The following is a 17,112-nucleotide window of genomic DNA, read 5'->3' on the forward strand; positions in this document are numbered from 1 at the left end:
CACGCCAGGGCATGTGTGTGTGTGTGTGTGTGTGTGTGTCTGTGTGTGTGTGTAATGAAAGAAAGTGAAAGTGTTAGTTGTTCAGTCCTGTCTGGCTCTTTGCGACCCCAAGGACTGTAGTCAGCCAGGCTCCTCTGTCCATGGGATTTTCCAGGCAAAAATACTGGAGTGGGTACCCATTCCCTCCTCCAAGGGACCTTCCCAACCCAGGCATGGGACCCAGCTCTCCTAAATTGCAGGCAGATTTTTTGCCGTCGAGCAACCAGGAAAGTATATATTTATTTATCTGTTTATCAATATCTCCTAGCTGAGCATGTTATAACTCTCTTAGATTATCTGGTACACATCTTCCAAACCTCAATCTTCATACAGATAATGAGGTTTACACTTCTTTCTTCTTCCAGATCAGTGTTTAAAACAGAGTTTTAAGTTCAAATAGGTAACACAGACTTTGAAAAGGGAGTTCTTTTTTTTTTTTTTTTTTACTTTAGCAGGAAAGCACAACAGAGAAATCTATTCCATATGACAAACAACAGAGAAGAGTTAAATTAATCACACCATCATTAGTAACAAAGTGACTTTGTAAATTAATTTTACTTCTGAATTAATTCTCTTCACCTCTGAATTAATTAGGTATTATGTTTGGTTTGGCTTCCCTGGTGGTACTGGTAAAGAATTTGCCTGCAGTGCAGGAGACCGGGGTTCGTTCCCTGGATCAGGAAGATGCCCTGGAGGAGCATGCCATTCATTGCCATGCCATTCCAGTGTTCTTGCCTGGAGAGTCCCATGGACAGAGGAGCCTGGTGGGCTGCAGTCCACGGGGTCGCAGAGTCAGACACGACTGAGCAACTACGCAGCAGCAGCAGCAAGCTTGGTTGGATTATCAAAGGCAAAGCTAGCAGATGCTTATGTAAGAAAGACATTGATTTCTCTATCATAGAACATGCTAAAGTGTGCAGCAAGAATACAGTGGCCCTATAGTGTTAGAAAGAGGCCCCCCGGTGCTTCTGCTCTGACACTCTCACAGGTTAATTTCTCTGTGTTCTTTCAAAGACTGCTCTCCTTTATCTTCTCATAGAGCAGCTTCAGACATATGGAGACATAGCTACCATCTTGTATGTCATAAAAAGCATCCAGACAATTCTGATGCAGGTGACTCATGTAGTCCTTGGACCACACTCAAAACAACTAAGCTTTGTTTCCAAATTATGACTCTTGGAACACTTATTTTGGAAGATGTTCCTTATTAAAAAAAAAAGATTCTACTTAATATATCCTTCTCCTGGAAATTAACAATAATTATTAGCACATTTAGAGCTCAAGTAAGTGCTGCAGTAAAGAAATCTGTTCAAAACAAGTGAGGGAGATTAGAAGTACAAACTTCCAGTTACAGAATAAAAGAGTCACAGGAGCATAATGTACAGCATAGGCAATAGAATCAATAATACTGCAATAACTTTGTATGGTAACATATGGCAACCAGTCTCACAGTGGTGATCATTTTATAATATATAGAAATATCGAATCACTCTGTTGTACACCCGAAGCGAATGTAATATTTTAAGTTGATTATGCTTCAATAAAAAATAATAGAAGAAAGAAATTTGTTCAGTGTTATAACCTATGATTTCCCAATCTTATTTGAATGTAGCACTGTTTTTTCAAGTGACAACTGATAAACACTTTGGAAAATGTTTTGAAGTCAAGTTGGGAGATGAGACTTAAAGTTTAGCGAGTAAGGAGTCTTCGAGTGCAGTGTGTGCTAAGTCGCTTCTGTATGTCTGATTCTTTGCAATCCCATGGACTATAGAGCAACAGGCTCCTCTGTTAGTTATTCTCCAGGCAAGAATACTAGAGTGGGTTGCTATTCCTTCTTGCAGGGGATCTTCCCTACTCAGGGATCGAACCCACGTCCCTTGTGGCTCCTGCATTGTAGGCGGACTATTTACTTGTGACAAGCCCCACATTTTTCTAAATTTCATGAAAATTATAAATTTTCCAATCCAAGAAGTCCAATCAAGCTCAAACAGAAGAAATACTAACAAAAGTACATCAACACACGTCCTAACCAAAATTCTAGGAAACTGTGATAAGTACAAGTTCTAAAACAGGTGTTATGGAGTCCTTCTTTGAGGATTATTCAGCTTTTGCAGCCTTATTTCACAATCAGGGAGCCCAGGGTTTGTTTTAACAAAATTTTTTAGGCAAGGCTTTCTACAGCTTCTTCAGGATTCTCTCACTTCACAATTTTCAGTTCAGTCACACAATCATGTGTGACACTTTGCAATCCCATGGACTATAGCACGCCAAGCTTCCCTGTCCATCATCACCAATTCCCAGAGCTTGCTCAAAATCACGTGTATCAAGTCAGTGATGCCATCCAACCATCTCACCCTCTGTCATCCCCTTCTCCTCCTGCCTTCAATCTTGCCCAGCATCAGGGTCTTTTCCAACGAGTCAGTGTTTTGCGTCAGGTGGACAAAGTATTGGAGCTTCACTTCAGCATCAGTCCTTCCAAAGAATATTCAGGACTGATTTCCTTTGGGATTGACTGGTTTGATCTCCTTGCAGTCCTAGGGACTCTCAAGAGTCTTCTCCAGCACCACAGTCCAAAAGCGTCAATTCTTTGGCGCTCAGCTTTCTTTATAGTCCAACTCTCACATCCATACTTGACTACTGGAAAAACCATCGCTTTGACTAGACAGATCTTTGTCAGCAAAATAATGTCTCTGCTTTTTAATATGCTATCTAGGTTGGTGACAGCTTTTCTTTCAAGGAGCAAGCATTTTTTAATTTCATGGCTGCAGTCACCATCTGCAGTGATTTTGGAACCCCCAAAAATATAAAGTCTCTCACTGTTTCCATTGTTGCCCCATCTATTTACCATGAAGTGATGGGACTGGATGCCATGATCTTAGCTTTTGGAATGTTGAGTCTTAAGCCAGCTCTTTCACTTTCATCAAGAAGCTCTTTAGTTCCTCTTCACTTTCTGCCATAAGGGTGGTATCATCTGCATATCTGAGGTTATTGATATTTCTCCCAGCAATCTTGATTCCAGCTTGTGCTTTATTCAGCCCAGCATTCCACAAGATGTACTCTGTATATAAGTTAAATAAGCAGGGTGACAATATACAGCCTTGACATACTCCTTTCCCAATAGGAACCAATCCATTGTTCCATGTCCAGTTCTAACTATTGTTTCTTGACCTGTATACAGATTTCTCAGTAGGCAGGTAAGGTTATCTGGTATTCTCATCTTTTGAAGAATTTTCCACAGTTTGTTGTGATCCACACAATCAAAGGCTTTAGCATAGTCAATGAAGCAGAAGTAGATGTTTTTCTGGAACTATCTTACTTTTTCTATGATCCAGTGGATGTTGACAATTTGATCTCTGGTTCCTCTCCCTTTTCTAAATCCAGCTTGAACATCTGGAAGTTCATGGTTCATGTATTGTTGAAGCCTAGCTTGGAGGATTTTCAGCATTACTTTACTAGCGTGTGAGATGAGTGCAATTGTGTGGTAGTCTGAACATTGAACATTCTTGAGCTATTTTAAATCCTGAAAGATGATGCAATGAAAGTGCTGCATTCAATATGTCAGCAAATTTGGAAAACTCAGCAGTGGCCACAGGACTGGAAAAGGGCAGTTTTCATTCCAATCCCAAAGAAAGGCAATGCCAAAGAATGCTCAAACTACCACACAGTTGCACTCATCTCACATGCTAGTAAAGTAATGCTCAAAATTCTCCAAGCCAGGCTTCAGCAATACATGAACTGTGAACTTCCAGATGTTTAAGGTGGTTTTATTTTAATTTTTTTTTTTTTTCAAGCTGGTTTTAGAAAAGGCAGAGGAACCAGAGATCAAATTGCCAACATCTGCTGGATCATCGAAAAAGCAAGAGAGTTCCAGAAAAACATCTATTTCTGCTTTATTGACTACGCCAAAGCCTTTGACTGTGTGGATCACAATAAACTGTGGAAAATTCTGAAAGAGATGGGAATACCAGACCACCTGACCTGCCTCTTGAGAAACCTGTATGCAGGTCAGGAAGCAACAGTTAGAACTGGACATGAAACAACAGACCGGTTCCAAATAGGAAAAGGAGTACGTCAAGGCTGTATACTGTCACCCTGCTTATTTAACTTATATGCAGAGTACATCATGAGATACACTGGGCTGGAAGAAGCACAAGCTGGAATCGAGATTGCCGGGAGAAATATCAATAACCTCAGATATGCAGACGACACAACCCTTATGGCAGAAAGTGAAGAGGAACTAAAGAGCCTCTTGATGAAAGTGAAAGAGGAGAGTGAAAACATTGGCTTAAAGTTCAACATTCAGAAAACTAAGCTCATGGCATCTGGTCCCAACACTTCATGGGAAATAGATGGGGAAACAGTGGAAGCAGTGTCAGACTTTATATTTTCGGGCTCCAAAATCACTGCAGATGGTGACTGCAGCCATGAAATTAAAAGACGCTTACTCCTTGGAAGGAAAATTATGACCAACCTAGATAGCATATTAAAAAGCAGAGACATTACTTTGCCAACAAAGGTCCGTCTAGTCAAGGTTATGGTTTTTCCAGTGGTCATGTATGGATGTGAGAGTTGGACTGTGAAGAAAGCTGAGCGCAGAAGAATTGATGCTTTTGAACTGTGGTGTTGGAGAAGACTCTTGAGAGTCCCTTGGACTGCAAGAAGATCCAACCAGTCCATCCTAAAGGAGATCAGTCCTGGGTGTTCCTTGGAAGGACTGATGCTGAAGCTGAAATTCCAATACTTTGGCCACCTCATGCGAATAGTTGACTCATTGGAAAAGACCCTGATGCTGGGAGGGATTGGGGCAGGAGGAGAAGGGGACGACAGAGGATGAGATGGCTGGATGGCATCACCGACTCGATGGGCATGAGTTTGAGTAAACTCCGGCAGTTGGTGATGGACAGGGAGGCCTGGTGTGCTGTGATTCACGAGTCTCAAAGCGTCAGACACGACTGATCGACTGAACTGAACATTCTTTGGCACTGTCTTTCTTTGGGATTGGAATGACAACTGACCTTTTCCAGTCCTGTGGCTACTGCTGAATTTTCCAAATTTGCTAGAATATTGAGTATATTCATCTTTTAGCATCATCTTTTAGGATTAGAAATAGCTCAACTGGAATTCCATCACCTCCACTAGCTTTATTTGTAGTGATGCTTCCTAAGGCCCCCTTGGCTTCACTCTTCAGGATGTCTGGCTCTTGGTGAGTGTGATCACACCATTGTAGTTATCTGGGTCATGAAGATCTTTTTTGTAGAGTTCTTGTGTGTATTCTTGCCACCTCTTAATATCTTCTGCTTCTGTTAGGTCTGTACCATTTCTGTCCTTTATTGTGCCCATCTTTGCATGAAATGTTCCCTTGGTAACTCTAATTTTCTTGAAGAGATCTCTTAGTCTTTTGCATTCTCTTGTTTTCCTGTATTTCTTTGCACTTATCACTGAGGAAGGTTTACTAGCTCTCCTTGCTATTCTTTGGAACTCTGCATTCATATATCTTTTCTTTTCTCCTTTGCCTTTCACCTCTCTTCTTTTCTCAGCTATTTGTGAGGCCTCCTCAGATAACCATTTTGTCTTTTTTCATTTCTTTTTCTTGGGGATGGTTTTGATCACAGCCTCCTATAAAATGTCATGAACCTCTGTCCATAGTTCTTCAGGCACTCTGTCTATCAGATCTAATCCCTTGCGTCTATTTGTCACTTCCACTGTATAATCATAAGGGGTTTGATTTAGGTCACACCTGAATGGTCTACTGGTTTTCCCTACTTTCTTCAATGTAAGTCTAAATTCTCAATAAGGAGTTCACGATCTGAGTCATGATGTCACAGTCAGCTTCTGGTCTTGTATTTGCTGACTATATAGAGCTTCTCCATCTTTAGATGCAAAGAATATAGTCACTCCGATTTTCATACTGACCATCTGGTGATGTCCATGTGTAGAGTCCTCTCTTGTGTTGTTGTCACAAAGCATTTAATCTATGCGCTTTTATTTAGTTCCATGTGCCAGGGTCCACAGTTGTTAATCCATTTCAGCATGTTGCTTCCTTGCCCCCAAGCTTCTCTTTCTCAAGTTAATGGTAGTTGCCTTGAAACCATCTGAAAGTATTGGAAATTGAAATGAACTTTTTGTCTGACTAGATGTCTTAATGAGAGCCTTCTAAGCAGCAAGTCTTGTCTCTTGCTATTTATGATACTGAAGCTGTTGGCTTATTAATCTACAAGGTCCAACATTTCTGGGCTCTTTATTCCCTTATTCTGCTTGCAAACCAGTAGATTCTGGTCTGAGCACATTTCTACTTTGTAATGCCTAGATAAAAACAGCAAGCAGCATTACAAATAATAAATGCTGGAGAGGGTGTTGAGAAAAAGGAACTTTCCTACGCTGTTGATGGGAATGTAAATTAATACTGGCACTATGGAGAACAGCATGGAGTTTCCTTTAAAACGAAAAAAGAGAGCTACCACATGATTCAGCAATCCTATTCCTGGACATATATATGGAGAAAATCATCATTTCCAAAGTTACATGCACCCCAATGTTCATTGCAGCACTATTCACAATAGCCAGTATACAGAAGAAAGCTAAATGTTAACATATGAGTCCAGAGATGAATGAATAAAGAAGATGTAGTATATTTATAGGATGGAATACTATTCAACCATAAAAAATGAATTAAAGTCATTTGTAGCAACATGGATGGATATAGAGATGATCATAGAATTATGATATTGTGTAGAATCTTAAGAAAAAAGATGGAAATCCCTGGTGATCCAGTGGTTAGGATTCTGCAATGCTTCCACTAGAGGGGGCCTGATTCAATCCCTAGTTGGGGAACTAAGATCCCACAAGCTGTACACTGTAGTAAAAAAAAAAAAAAAGATACAAAGGAACTTATATACAAAACAGAATTAGACCCACAGACATAACAAACTTATGGTTACCAAAGAGAAAAGGGGGGGGGATATAAATTAGGAGCTTGGATTATCATATAACACCCTACTATATATAAAATAGATAACCAAAAGGACCTACTATATAGCATGAGGAACTGTAGTCAGTATTTTGTAATAAGTGAAAAGAATCTGAAATATACACATATATAACCGAATCACTGTGCTGTACACCTCAAACTAACACAATGTTGTAAATCAACTATACTCCAATTTTTTAAAAATTTAAAAACTTTGGGCAACTCATACATTCTGGATCATTGCAACCACCTTCCCTTACACTACTGGCACAGTAGGAATTGTGTCTGCCTTTCAAGTTATCACAGCATCAGTTCTACCAAAAGTTTTGCCATGGCAGAAGAGGAGCTGCCGTATTTACAGCCAGTGATACCAGTTTCCAACTTCCTGCTATGCATCTACTAAACCAATGCCTGTATTTTATTTTTCTATTTTATTTGTCACACCAGCGCAGCTTGTAGCTTTTTAGGTCCCTGACCAGGGATCAAACCCTGGCCCTTGGCAGTGAAAGCAAGGAGTCCTAACCACTGGACTGCCAAGGAATCCCTAGGTGTTTATCACTCCACTTCAAGGTACTGATTTCTCTATTGTGTGTTAGTCGCTCAGTCACGTCCAACTCTTTGCGACCCCATGAACCGCAGCACGCCAGGCCTCCCTGTCCATCACCAACTCCCGGAGTCCACCCAAACCCATGTCCATCGAGTCAGTGATGCCATCCAACCATCTCATCCTCTGTTGTCCCCTTCTCCTCCTGCCCTCAATCCCTCCCAGCATCAGGGTCTTTTCCAATGAGTCAGCTCTCCTCATCAGGTGGCCAAAGTATTGGAGTTTTGGCTTCAGCATCAGTCCTTCCAATGAACACCCAGGACTGATCTCCTTTAGGATGGACTGGTTGGATCTCCTTGCAGCCCAAGGCACTCTCAAGAGTCTTCTCCAACACCACAGTTCAAAAGCATCAATTCTTCTGCGCTCAGCTTTCTTCACAGTCCAACTCTCACATCCATACGTGACCACTGGAAAAACCACAGCCTTGACTAGACGGACCTTTGTTGGCAAAGTAATGTCTCTGCTTTTTATTTTTTTAATAAAAAAGTATCAAATTTATTTCAATAGTTTCATTTTAAAATTAAAGCTATTGGACAATTTTTTGCAATTTAAAATTCATTATTAGAGGTGAGGAAAACATTAATAAGCTATTAATTATTGAAAACAAAATTATCAACCATGCATTTAAAAAAGCCATGTTAAAGAGGAAAAAGTTCCAACTATACTATTTAACTGAAGGAAATATCCTTTACCTCTTTATTTTGAACATTCTCATTTTGACATAATTTACACCTTTTTCACACAGTCAATACAATGCAAACAAAATTTTTCCAAATGTTAAGACTTTTGTTACCCTTTATGACACATGACATAACTGTAACTCTTTAAAAGTTCCTTAAAAGAAAGTTGAAATTTTAATTTTCACCATGAACCTGTCTGATCAAAAGTAAAGGACATCACCACCACATGAATTAAAACAAAGAATAGAATAAAAAACAAAAGTGGTATCTATATAATCAGCAAATTATCTGATAAGACATGTTAACTACTTCACATTTCTACTTAGCACAAGTGAGAATAAACTGGTTCCAAGGTACTACAGGTTTGGCATTTTTGCTCTTAAGCTTTAAATCATAGTGTTACTCTATTCAAGTCATCTCTAAGAAAATTGCAGTGTTCATAAGTAGAAAAATGATTATATCCAGTAGGTGGTATTCTACATAATCAAGATAACAAGAAAATTCTTTATAAAATTAGATTTTTTAAAATGCAGAGTATCTGATAATTACCAGTATCTCAAAAGCTAAAGTAAGAAAAATACAGAAAATAGAGAAGTACTCATTGAATAATATTATTTTGCTTTGAGGAAACCAGAAACGATTCTATTCCAAGAAATAATAACGATAAGATATGTAATTAATACACCATGTATCTTTTAAGCCAAACCACACTTTTCTTCTCAGAACAACTCTTGATTTTTACATTCTTAATCTCCTCTGTCCAGAAGAGGACCACATCTTAAGCCATTATTTGAATTGAGTTCATAATCTAAAGTCATTTTTCTTCACAGGATGTTTTCATTTTAGTATTCATACATAAGCTGCAAAAAGGCAAATGAAAGTCAGTTAAAAGAATCTGTAGCATAATAAATGCCCATTTACAGTAACTGTCAACAGACTTCTATACCGAAGCCAAAAAGCTGCTACAGTACAGGTGAGAACTGACATGATTCTTCCATAGACTCAGACTTCGTTTAGTAATACCTCATAAGATCCAAAAGGAAACCTTAATGGGTCCTTTCAAAGATGCATAATTTTCCTGAACAATTTTCCTCTGGACACACAGCCTGTTCATTCCGTCAATCCTTTTTTAGTCGTTTAGCTTTTGCAATATTTTCTTGACGTTTTTGTTTCTGCTTTTGCTCCTTTTCCCTGGCCTCAATCATCTTGGCCAGTTTCCAAGACAGCACAGCGCTTGCTAGGAACAATGGAGTCAGAGCCAGAAGAACTCGTAAGGAAGCCGTGTGGGTCCTTTGCAGCCCACTCCACGACATACTCAGCCCAGGCCTTTAGGTCAAACATCTTCCTGGAGGCCTTATGCTTGAGTAGTGATCTCTAATTTTGTCCTGGGATTATCAGCCAGTCACAATTTCAGATGACCTTTGGTTAGCTGTCTTCTTCTTTAACTCTACCAATACACTTCTGAGAGAAGGCTTAAATTCTATATACTCCCGTGCACCTCAATTTCGGACCCTAGGTGCAAGCGCCCTCCACACTTTAAGGAATAAATAGTATTCTTCTTCCTTCCGAAAAGGATCCACCAGGCATGCTCTTCGGATCAGACCCGCACGGCGCCTGAAGGTGAGGGCACCTCACAGCCACCCGCACTGTCCTTTCCTGTGTTTTCGCCTCGCTCACCCTTCCTCACCCTACCCGGTGGCCCGCCGCTGGGGCCACGCTTCCCCGACCCTCCGCCTCGGCGAGCGCTGGCTCGAACAGCCGGCGGTCCCCGGGAATCAGAGGTCATCCCCGCCACACCCTGGGCCGCCGGAGCGTGGCCACCTCCGCTGAGCCCCGGGGCAAAACCGCAGCACCGACGGCCACCCACCTCCCCTCGTGTCTCTGCTTTTTAATATGCTGTCTAGGTTTGTCATAACTTTCCTTCCAAGGAGTAAGCATCTTTTAATTTCATGGCTGCAATCACCATCTGCACTGATTTTGGAGCCCCGAAAAATAAAGTCAGTCACTGTTTCCACTGTTTCCCCATCTATTTGCCATGAAGTGATGAGACCAGATCCAGGTATCAACAGTTGTTATTTTGGAATAGGCAGTGAAGGTGAGGCAGAAGGACAGCATAGGGGAGGGAGACATAGACTTTTGCTATTTTTATATCTTTATAAATATTAGATGCTTTACTATGTGAATATATTACTTTCTTTTTTGAAAATTTATTTTTTAAGAAGCGACATAAGACGTTATAGACTGATAAATCTGAAAAGAAGTCAGGCTTCTTGAAAAATAGAGGGCAGGGCAATGGGAAGCTAAGAGCGTATCATCCCATCCCTTGGTTCTCAGATAGGAGTGTCAGGGAAACCAATAGCCTCTGGTCAAGAGAGTTGTGAATTACCATGTATTACCACATGCATGTATGTAATCATATTTATGTTTCCCTCATGAGAAAGTCAGGTTTCTAGTTACCATGGCGGGGGTATTCTGTGATAAAGCTGAGGCTGCAGCAATGTCTAAGCAAAGAGCAGGGCGTCAGAGGTCTTGATGGACAGGAAAGGGGAAGCAGAAGGAAGAAGGGCTTGGCTGCAAAGAGATGGGCAATAAGAGAAGAAACACTGGTCGGGCGGCCAGTAGGTAAGGGGAAACTTTATGGGTCCACTTGCTGTCCTTCTCTCCTATTTTACCATGTCAAGTCAGGTTACCAAGTCAGGGAAGAAACAAGTTTTGGGGGTATTGTTATTGGGTTTTTTTTTTTTTTTTTTGGAAGCACACTGAGAGGTTTGAGGAGTGGTGGAAAGAGAGTCTAGGAGGGGGAGAAAGGTCATACTTGCCACGCGTTTATGAGATCTATGCCTTGATGCTCAACTTCAGGGAGCCTCCCACTGGCCCTATTTGAGCACCCATTCTAGAATCTTCTCAGTGTGGGGTCCCTTCTACTGCAGAGGGGCCCGGAGGCTCCAAGGACAGCAGCCACTCCTTCTGCAGAGCCTGCAGAACCCATTCTTACCACCAGGTGGCAGACACACATAAGCCTGTGGAAAGAATCAAGTTAGACCAGAAAAAGCAGACACAGCAAAGGAATCCAGGAGTGAGGTCCACAGGTTCAAGGATCTATTGCATTTTCCAAACCTTGACCACCAAGTGGCGTTTTCCGGAGTGCCCAGACTTGAGGCTGGATTCTTGGTCAAGATGGGAAGAAACATCTTTGTACCTGTCTTTATGCTCAGTTGCTCCGTCGTGTCTGACTCTGTGACCCTATGGGCTGCAGTCGGCCAGGCTCCTCTGTCCATGGGATTTATTAGGTAAGAGTACTGGCGTGGGTTGCCATTTCCTTCTCCAGAGGATCTTCCTGACCCAGGCATCGAACCCACGTCTCCCGCATTGCAGGCAGATTCTTTACCCTTGAGCCACCGGGGAAGCCATCCCTGCATCAGGTGGCAGCTAATAGCAAGATACAGAATAAGGGAAGTTGATGACCCATTTAGGGCCATGTTGCCCCCTCCGGCAGCCCAATTCTACCTTGAATGGCCTTCCTGAATCATTATCCATATTCTTAACTGTTTGTATCCCACACAAAGCCATTTCTCCCTTTTCCCAGGCTTAAAGATCCCGTATTTTGTCCCAGTGTATAACTCCTTTGCCACATAACTAGGGCAAATCATGAGCAGGCTAAGCCAACCAGGGCTGTCTTATTCCCTTTGGCACTGATGGGCTTGGGGGTGAGAATGTGACCCAGATCCAGCCAATGAGCACTACAGAAGCCAGGAATCTAATAAGAAAAGATTTCCCAGCTCTTAAAAAAATCCCCAATATGAAAGTTGGACAGCTTAATGTAAATCAATAAAGTTAGAACACACCCTCACACCATGCACAAAAATGTACTCAGAATGGGTTAAAGACTTAAACATAAGACATACCACTATAAAACTCATAGAAGAGAGCATATACAAAACACTCTCTGACATAAACTATGCCAATATTTTCTTAAGTCAGCCTCCCAAGGCAACAGAAATAAAAGCAATAAAATAAAATAAACAAATGGAACCTAATCAAACTTATGAGCTTTTTCACAGCAAAAGAAACCATTAAAAAAAAAAACAAAAAAACGGAAAGACAACCCACAGAATGGGAGAAACTATTTGCAATGATGCAACTGACAAGGGCTTAATCTCCAAAATATATAAACAGCTCATACAGCTCAACAGCAAAAAAACAACCCAATCAAAAGATGAGCAGGAGACCTTAATAGACATTTCTTAAAAGAAGACATACAGATGGCCAAACAAGCACATGGAATGATGTTCAATGTTGCTAATTATTAAAGAAATGCAAATCAAAACTACAAAGAGGTATCACCTCACTGCAACCCGAATGGCCATCATCAAAAAGTCTACCAATAACAAATGCAGGAGGGGTATGGAGAAAAAAAAAGAACCCTCCTACACTCTTTGTAGGAATATAAGTTGGTGCAGCAACTATGAAAACCAGTGTGGAAGTGCATCAGAGAACTAAAAATAGAACTACTATAGGACCCAGCAATCCCACTCCTGGGCATATACCTGGACGAAGCTATAATTCAAAAAGATACATGCACCCTTGTGTTCATAGAAGCACTATTCACAAAAGCCAAGACATGAGAACAATGTAAATATCCACTGACAGATAAATGGATAAATAAGATGTGGTACATATATGCAATGGAATATTACTAAGCCATAAAAAGAATGAAATAATGCCGTTTGTGGCAACATGAGTGCAACTAGAGATGCTCATACCAAGTGAAACAAGTCAGAGAGAGAAAGACAAACACCATATGATATCACTTATGAAAGTGAAATTTTTACTCAGTCACATCTGACTCTTTGCAACCCCATGGACTATAGCCTGCCAGGCTTCTCTGCCTATGGAATTCTCCAGGCAAGGATGTGGAGTGGGTAGCCATTCCCTTCTCCAGGGGAACTTCCAGACCCCCAGGTAATCTCTTGCATTGCAAATGGATTCTTTGCTGTTGCCCGAGGCACCAAGGAAGCCTGATCTAAAACATGACAGAAGTGAACCTATCTCCAAAACAGAAACAGACTCGCCGACATCGAGAGCAGGCCTGTGGTTGCCAAGGAGAACAGGGGGATGAAGAGGGATGAACCTCGAGTCTGGGGTTGGTAGATGCAGACCATTATATTTAGAATGGATAAATAACAAAGTCCTACTGTATAGCATAGGACACTATATCCAAACTACTGGGATAAACCAGAACGGAAAAGAATATAAAGGATGTATATATGTGTGTAACTGAGTCACTTCTCTGTACAGCAGAAATTAACACAACATTGTAAATCAACTACACTTCAATTAAAAAAAAAAAGAGAGAGAGAGAGAGAAAAGCCCTGATGCAATAAGAGCCTTCATTCTTTTTCCCAACAGTTTGGAAAATAAGTTTGTCTAAGCAAGGAAGAGGTTTATCAGAAAGTCAAAGAAAGGGGCGAAGGGGAAGAAAGTGAAAGAGGAGAAAGAGGATCCTTTTGTTCTTAAGGGGTGGGAGCTGGGGAGCAGTGAAAACAGGGATGCTCCCGGACACGGGTAAGTGGCTGTGAAGGCCCCGTGCTGCTTCAGAGCTGAGCCTGGGCCAGGGTGTGGCCTCTCCCCATCCCCTCCGCTTCCGTTTCCCAGCTCTCCTCATGTGGGTATGTGGGGAGCCTCAGCACTGGTGGAGAACAAGCCGAGCAGGGGCTGGCCCCGCACAGCCCTCTTGCCTCTCCCCTATTCTAGTTGCTTCTGGGGTGCATGATGCAGAGTCCCACCGTGAGGCTCCAGGCATCCATGGATCCCGGTGCCACACATGAGCTCAGCCAGTACTTAAGTTACTCCTTCAGCCTTTAAACAAATCCACGTTCCTCTCATCTAGCAATACCAGTCCTCTTCCACGCTAGCCGTGTGTCTGTCCACTGCAGACCTGTGTGTCTCCTTCCTTCAGAACCAGGCTGACGGGAAAATGGCACATCTGCTGCCTCTCCTCCTTCACCTCACATCCACTCCCTAATCCGCAGTCCTCCCCCTGCCACTCTGTTGAAGCCTCTTTGAATAATGGTGTCTTTTTTAATTGGAGGACAATTGCTTATCAATGTTGTATTTGGTTTCTGGACAAGGTGTTAATAATCTCCATCCTGCCAAATTCAATGGATGTTCTTTAGATGTTTTCATAGTGACAATTGTTGTGTGTGGCATTTGACTCTATTAACCACTTACTCATTTGTTCAGTAAGTGTTCATTAAGACTCAACCATACAGCAGTCATTGTTCTAGGTTCTGAAGATACATTAGATACATTAGTGATAAAATAGTCCTAAATGCCTGTGTTCATGAAGCATATATTCTAGTGGGAAGAGATGGGCAGTAAAATAAATCAATAAGAAAGTTATATGGTACATCAGAATGTGTCAAAAGAAAGTGCTCTGGTGCATCAGAAGGTGTATGGAGAAAAGTGAGTCACAAAATATGATAGAGTGCTAGAATGATTTGAATGTAGAGTGTTTTAAATAATGGGGCCAGAGAAGGGCTTACAGAGATGATCCTTGAGTCAAGAAATTAAAAAAAAAAAAAGAAAGTGTCCCTGTAGAAAACTAGGGGGAAGACTTTTCAGACAGAGGGGAAAGCAAGTACAGAGGCGCTGAGGCAGAGTGTGCCCCGAGTACAGAGAACAGTCTGGAAGGCCCTCTGTCAGGATAGGAATGAATAACAGAGAGAGAACAAGGGAAGCTGTCAGAGAGTGAGGAGAGGCGGTGGGGCTGAGGAGAGGGGAGAGGAGGGGAGGACACATTCGTAGAGCCCAGTAGGATCTCTGCAAAGACTTGGGATTTTGCCCTGAGTTGGGAAGTGTTATGGGTTGAATTGTGTCCCCTGGAAAAAGAGATATATTGGGGTCCTAACCCTGTTACTTCAGAATATGACCTTATTTAAAGATAGGGTCTTTACAGAGATATTCAGTTATTAATAAAATGATGTCATTAGGGTGGGCCCTGGTCAGGAAGATCCCCTGGAGAAGGGAATGGCAACCCACTCCAGTATTCTTGCCAGGAGAATTCCATGGACAGAGGAGCCTGGCAGACTATAGTCCATGGAGTCAAAAAGAGTCGGACACGACTGGGTGACGAACACTTTCACTTTAATCCTATATGACTGTATCCTTTTTAAAAAAAAAGGAGAAATTTGGACACAAAGACAAGATAGGCACATAGAGAGAAGGCCTTGTGAAACACGAGCTATGTTGCCACAAGCCAAGAAACTACCAGAAGTTAGGAGAAAGTCCTCAAACATGTGCTTCCCTAGTGTCTTCAGGGGGAACATGGCCCTGCCCGTGCTTTGATCCTGGACTTCTTGGTTCCAGAACTGGGACACGACAGATTTCCATGGTTGAGCCATTAAGGTTGTGGTACTTCATTATGGCAGCCCTAGAAAACTAATACAGGGGGCCAGTGGAGGGCTTTACACAGAGGATCTGCTGACTTTATAAAGGAATCACACATCGTCACTGTGTTAAGACCAGAAGAGTGGAATCAAATGGCGCCATTGCGATGCTAATGAAACAACCCGGCTAACAGGCAATGGTAGACAACTGTTACAATCTAGGCAGAGGGGATGAGAAAAGCAGAGCCAACAGAATATGCTGGCTGATTGGGTGTGAGGAGAGAACCTAGAATGTCTTCTTGTTAGAAACTGATGCATCTTCAGCTCAGATAGCCTCCTGGGTTTCCTCCCTATTATTCTGTACAGGGCGTCTTGGTCTCTGTCTCTGCTGTAAATGATAATGTTCCCCTGTATTTGTTCTTCTTTGTCAATCAGCAGATGCTCCTTGTAGCTCACAGCCAAACTTGACTTCACCTTTCACTTGTATTTTGGTAACTTGAATGCATAGCTCCATCTTTGATTTCCCTTCTATGCACCAGAAACACACATTGAGACTCTATGAAGCATTTCCAGCTAGCCTAGCTATCCACAAACTTCTTCCATTCTTTTTGTCTAAAGCTGGACTCACTTTTTCTCCAAAACATGTGCCTCTTCCTCCTGTATTCCCTTCATTGTAGTTGGAAAGTTCAAATATGGCTCAAGCTTTAGGTATGGTTAGATACAGTGGCCCAAATAACATTGCCAAAGCCATTTTTTTTGTTTGTTTTTTCCTTTCTCTCTCTTTCTCTGCTCTATTTCCATAAGTTTATTGGATCCTTTCTTTGGTTCTCTACATTTATGAGGAATGATGGCCATTGATTCGAAAGAATAAGAGGCTGTCTCTTTCCTAGCATCACATATTCCATACCAGAGTAGTTAGATTGGTTTTGTTTGTCCATATGCCCAGCCTGGAGCCTATGCCCTGGGGCCAGGAGGGTAGAGCATTCTAATTGGCTAATCCTGGCTACACACCCACCTTTTAGGAAGAAGGAACAATGTGCCTGACATATCACATCGAGTCGGGAAGGTATGGTTCCCTAAAGAAAATTGTGAGAAGGAAGAAGGAATGTTAGGCATGAGCAACAGCAGAGATGGACCACAGTCGCATTGTCCTACTTTATCACAGTGATTATTTAGGATACTTGTATTCTGTAATGGAGAGGAAAATGGCAGCCCACTCCAGTATTCCTGCCTGAAGATTCTCATGGACAGAGAAGCCTGGTGGACTACTGTCCAAAGGGTCGCAAAAGAGTCGGACATGACTGAAGCAACCGAGCATGCTTCAATGCGTGCATATTTTGTAAATAGGTATTCTTTTGACACCTACTGACCTCACCAGAATGGAACTCCGTGGAAGTATAACCATGTATGTTTTTGATAACCACAGTGTCTTGG

At 41.8% G+C, this 17,112-nt stretch overlaps 1 pseudogene; it reads right to left on the minus strand.

Moving 5' to 3' along the window:
• Positions 1 to 8,272: 8,272 nt before the first annotated feature.
• On the minus strand, positions 8,273 to 9,981 carry LOC110144629 (small integral membrane protein 15-like; annotated as a pseudogene).
• Positions 9,982 to 17,112: the final 7,131 nt, after the last annotated feature.

The sequence above is a fragment of the Odocoileus virginianus genome, chromosome 5, assembly GCF_023699985.2.
Source record: "Odocoileus virginianus isolate 20LAN1187 ecotype Illinois chromosome 5, Ovbor_1.2, whole genome shotgun sequence".
Lineage (NCBI taxonomy): Eukaryota > Metazoa > Chordata > Mammalia > Artiodactyla > Cervidae > Odocoileus > Odocoileus virginianus.